Raw genomic sequence first — 5,590 nt, forward strand, 5'->3', positions numbered from 1 at the left:
CTGAGAATCCAGCCTCTGGGTGTGGGAGTTATTAGCTTTGCTACTGAGATCTGGTTCCTCTTCTGGACACATGGAAGACTCAACCTCTGGCTCTCTTGTGGATGGGTGGCGTCATGGATGAGTTTTGGGCAACAAGCTATGAGCAGAAGTGATGCAAGTCATCTCCAGTCTGGAGCATTTAATTGGTGGCACACACTCTCCAGAGTTCTCTCTGCTTCTCTGTTCAAGACGCATGTGTTGAGATGGCACTTCCATCAGCTTCTGTCTTTGAGGGACTAGAGCAGAGGCCCTGCTGACCTGAGCTGGGCACCAAGCTGAGAAATAAACTTTCGTTAGGTTTAGCCATTGAGATTGTGGGATTGTTTTTTGTTGCAGCATAATCTAGCCCACTCTGACTAAAACAGATGGTAAGCTGGGGAGTCTGATGTCCTCCCTTCCAGCCCTGTAGCCCTTAAAAACAGAGATCTGTGCAGACCTCAAGTCAGTCATCCATATCTTTCACCACAGTCACCCAACCTTTCCAATTTCCTGCTTCCCCAGACCTCAGAGCCAGCTCCCCTTACCTCCTCTGCCTCCTGAGTCAAATTCTGTACCTGACCAAACCCTGGTCACAGTCTTTCTCTGGCCAGTCCAGTGTACTTGGAGGGTGAGGGTGGGGCAGCCCTTGGCTCTGCCAAAGGTCAGATTTTCACCTCCTGCACCTGTGATACTGGGAGAAGAGGATTCTCATGACATTGTGCATGAAGAGGCATGTTTGGGGATGTATCACCTGTAGATTTCAACCTGAGACTGTAGCCAAAATCACCAGACTTTTCTCATCTTGGAACAAAATCCACGATGAAGAAATACCCAATGGCGCCCCCTTGTGGCCAGGAGGACTGTGGCAGAGACTGGATGTGAGGTGGCCCCTTAAACTGGGCTTTGACTTGGAACAGGCTGACCAGGATACGCTGCTGTGACGTTAAGGCACATTCAGGCAGCCTGGCTTTCCAAGAAAACACACTTCTTGGCCTTCACCACAGTTGGCATTAGAAGACATGCTTATCCTAAAAATGCGCCCAAGCCGGAGATGGCAGGACCAGTGAGGATCATTGGAATCAGGTTTCCCAGAAAGCCAGCTGGGAGGAAGATTTACTAGGGAGACATACCTGGCCGCATGCACGTAGGATTCTATGGGGGCTCTGGCCACTTCAGGGAACAGGATGTGGGGAGGGGCTCATGTAAATAAAGCTCCTGTCAGAAAGGGGGCTTCCCCCAGCTTGCCCTCTGACGCCTCTGTGCTTTTCCATCAGTCTTCAAGGCAACCAGTATGATGTAGAGGGAAGCATGCCAGCCCTCTTTCCGCAGCTGGCTTTGAGCAAGTCCCTTAGCCTCAGTGGCCCTGATTTGTCAAATAAACGGAAAATCCCTTCCAGCATCGATGGTCTCCATGTGCTTGCCTCATGGCTCCTGTCTCCCTAGACGCTATGTGAGGGGTACTGCAGGAACCAGCTGTGAATTGCCCTGGCATGATCCTTACTTCCACTGGCTTACAGGGGCAGACCCAAAACACATACACAAACACATAAACAAATCCTTTCAGCTGGTTGCGAGTGCAGTCAGCGGATAAACCAAGCAGTGTGTTAGCATGACTCGGGGGAGAAGGAAGCATTAGGTCAGGTGATCAGAAAAGGCCACTCTAAGGAGGTGACAGTTGAGCTGAGACTTGGTTGACAAGAACAAAACACTCAAAACAGCTTGTGAGAAATGTGTTACAAAGCAGGACAGGGCAAGTGCAAGGGACTTGAAGGGCATGTGTTTGAGGCCAGAGTGGCTGGAATAGGTGACCTGGGGTGGACAGAAGCTGAGTCATGCACAATCTTATAGTCCACAGTTAAGTCCTTGGATTTGATTCCAAGTGCAACACTGTGTTAAGCTCTGGCTTACAGCAGGGGAGTGACCCGATTTGATTTTTCCCCTCTGTTTTAGTGGGAGTGGAGCTCCAGGGGTTGCTCTGAGCCTTGCAGGGTGGTGGTGGTAGGGGTGCCCCAGCAGTGAGGACTCAGTTTCCTGTGTGGGTGGCCCATTGTGAGCCACCCAGTGAGCCTGCATCTTTCCCAGGGGCCTCTCCTGCTCTCCAGGTCCACCCCTGGTCAAGGAGAACCAGTTCTTCAGCCCAGCAAGCACCTACCCAGAATCGTGCATCCACATTTTGGCTGTAACTGGGCAGTGCCCCATCTACATCCTAGTGCCTAATCTCTTCCATGTCCCCGGCCATGTTCACGTCCTCATAATCCCCATCTCTGTTTCTGTTTCCCTTGGGACCCCAATTCTCACTCCCACCTTGAGCTCTGATCAAACCCAGAGCCACCACTCCTGTTTTTTTTGAGACAGAGGGACTGGCTGGAGGGAGACCTATTGATGGTGGGTTATGATTTGAGGAGGCAGATTTTGGGGAATGGAGAGAGATTCCCCATTGTTTGTGGTGACACCCAAACTCCTCTACACCATCAGCTCCCTCCATTTCCCCAAGGTCCCCTCCCATGCTACCTTCCAGGCTGCCTGTATACCCCTACCTCCTTTCCACCCCAGACAGAGTGATCTTACCACTGGATTAGAAGGATAAGGCTGGGCCTCTCACCTCTGATGCTCCAGGACCCTACATCCCAGAGGGGCCTGGAGGTGCAGTTTCCCAATGCCCTGAGCCTCAATTCCCCCTCCACTGGCCCTGGTCTTCACTGAGCCTTAGCAGCCCCCTGGGGTCATAACCTCAAGGGATGGGGAGTGGGTAGAAGGCAGGAGACTGGAGAGATTTACATATAATTTACATCTTAAGAAGGAAATTTGCATCTTCAGGTTCTTAGCATCACCCAAGAGTCATCAGGGTGGCTGAACAGAGCCCAGGCATTGTGCCCAGGCAAATAAGACAGCCCTGCCAGTCACCCATAGCATCAGCATGACCTTCATCCCCAGCCTCTCCCCAGTCTTGCCTCCATCCCCTTAACCCATTCCCCTTTTGCACATCATTTCCTGCCCCTCACCTCATCTTTACCCCTATCTAGCTCTCATTTCTGAATTTTCACCCTAATTCCAACCCAGTCATTTTTTCAGCTTCCAACCCTGATCTCCTCATCACTAATCCATGGAACCATTAAGAACCATGTTTTAAGAGTCTCCCAGTTACCAGGTACTGTGCCAGGAGGTGGGGAGAAAACCAATCCAAGTTATGGGCAGTCTAATCTAGTGGGGAAGACAGATATCAATCAAAGATGATAGCTACAGTGCTGTGAGAGCCATTAAGAGTTAAATCTGGCCTTTCTTGATGATGCAATTATCAAGCTAAGATCTGAAGGAAGAGGAAACATTATTCAGGTCCAAGAGGTTGAGCGGGAATAGTATGTGCAAAGGCCCTGTGGTTGGAAGGAGTTGACCTCACTTCCTTCATGTCTTTATTCCAAATTTCCCTTCTCAAAGAGCCCTTCCCTGGTTACTCTATTTCTAAAGTTTGCTCCCCTAGACTTTATATTATCCTTCCCTGTTTTTTAGTTTCTCTTCAGCATTTATCACTCTTTATCATGGCATTTCATTCACTTGGTAATTAGTTAATATGGTCTGTTTCTCTCACTAGAATATAAGCTCCATGAGGGAGAGCAGGGATTTACTTTGGTTACATTGTATTCTTAGGGCCTCACACAGTGCTGGGAACATAGGCAGGGCTCCACAGTCTGCTGATGAATGAATGAGAGGCACCTAGTCCCAGACAGAAGAGATCAAAGGGGAACGTGGTGGGGGATGAGACCCTTGAGTTAGGTGTGGGCGCCATGTGAAAGGATGATGTCATTGTCCCAAAGGTGAGTTGTCTGCCGGGCTTGATCAGGGGTGGGGTGGGGGGTTGGGCATGACATGAGATTTGGGTTCTCACTCCCAAACTTAAACCACATCCCTACCCCTGAGCTCAACCTGAACTGCAATCTCTTCCCCATTTCTTACCACATCCCAAATCTACTGGAACCATCTCTTCATCTCAGAATCCCTGCCCTCCTCCACCCTTATGTGACCCAGACACTGTGAGACCTTCCCTTGATGGTGATGGAAGGGTGCCACCAGGGAGGAATGCTGGGCTGGCGCTTCCTGTTGGCAGGGGCTGCCCTTGGGAGGCAGAAGGAAAGAGGGCAGGTCCAGAAAAGGGGCTGAGAGCATAATTCTCTCCTCACATCACTCTCCTTGGGTCCCAAACGCTAGCTGCTGAGTGTAGAATTTCATCCTTTTTCATCATCTCATGCTAATCCCAGCGCCTCCCTAAACTCAGCCCTAACCCAGGGCCTGATCCCACCTCAGTCCTCATGGCTCTGGCTTCTGTGATTCTATCAGAAACTCACCCCCAATCCCAGTCCCCCTCCCATTCCGGGTATATTTTCTTCGGAGCACTTACTATCCAAAACAACACCGCACAAACGACTGTTTACTGTTGCTTGCCCTTGTGTGCACTGTGTGCCTCCTTCGTAGCTGCAGTGCCTAGAACAGCGTCTGAAACACTGTGCCTGCGCCAAAAACATCTCCTAAATGAATGAAGGTGTGAAGGAATGAATTACCTGATTCCCAACAAACCCAGTTCCACTGGAGCTCAGCCCTGACTCCCGCCCTCTTCCTAGCTTCATTCTTTTTGTTTCTTTTTGTTTTGGGTAATGGTGTGTACTTTACAAAATTGAGGGATAACATGGATACAGTGAAATACAAACAGTGCCTTATACTCTACCCAGGTCAAGGTATGGAACATTTCTATCTCCCTGTGTGGCCCCCCTCGTAGGTGCTCAGTCAGTATTCTATCCCAGGACGCCTCACAGGTCTGTCTTTTATAAGAATTACTTAGTTTTCCCTGTTCTTGAACTTTCTATCAGTGGAATGACAGAGGGTATACTCATATCTGGCTTCTGTCACTCAATATAATCTTTGTGAGTTTCATTCCTGTTGCAGGTTTTTGGGTTTTGTTTTTTTTTTAATGTTTTAGGGTTTTTCTCTTATTGCTGGATAGAATTCTATGTTTTGATTACACCACAAACTATATATCCATTCTTTAGCTTAATTCTTATGCCTCAAATTCCACTCCAACTGTCTTCTACTTTTGTATTCAATCCCAGTCCCTCCTCAGTTGATCCTGGCCCCACAGGAAGCAGTAGCTACCCACCCCCTCCCATCCCTGACTCTCTCTTCCTGGAGGCTCTCTGTGCCCTAGGGTCCCCAAGCTCTAACTCCAACACCCACCCCCCCACCCCCACCCCCGCTTCCTATCATGGGCTCTGGGCCCTGGGGCAGAAGGATGGGCCAGCTTTCCTGCTACAGCCGCTACCTTCCCCATTTCCCAGAGAGGAATGGCAAGGCAGCAGGCCAGCTGGACATCGAGTTTATGCTGCATCCCCTCCTCCGGCCCCCACCCACTGAGGGGCCCCTGAACCAGTGCAGGTAATCTCCTGCCCATGGCCCGGCCTCGCAGGGTTGCCCAGGGCTGCAGGAGATTGGGGCGGCCAGAAGGAAGGAGCTAATTAGGCTGAGAAAGATGTGAGGGCCCCACCCTGCCCTCTCCCTCAACTTCTCTGGAGCCCTGGCTCAGGCT

Source organism: Camelus bactrianus, chromosome 16, assembly GCF_048773025.1.
Source record: "Camelus bactrianus isolate YW-2024 breed Bactrian camel chromosome 16, ASM4877302v1, whole genome shotgun sequence".
NCBI classification, from domain to species: Eukaryota; Metazoa; Chordata; class Mammalia; order Artiodactyla; family Camelidae; genus Camelus; species Camelus bactrianus.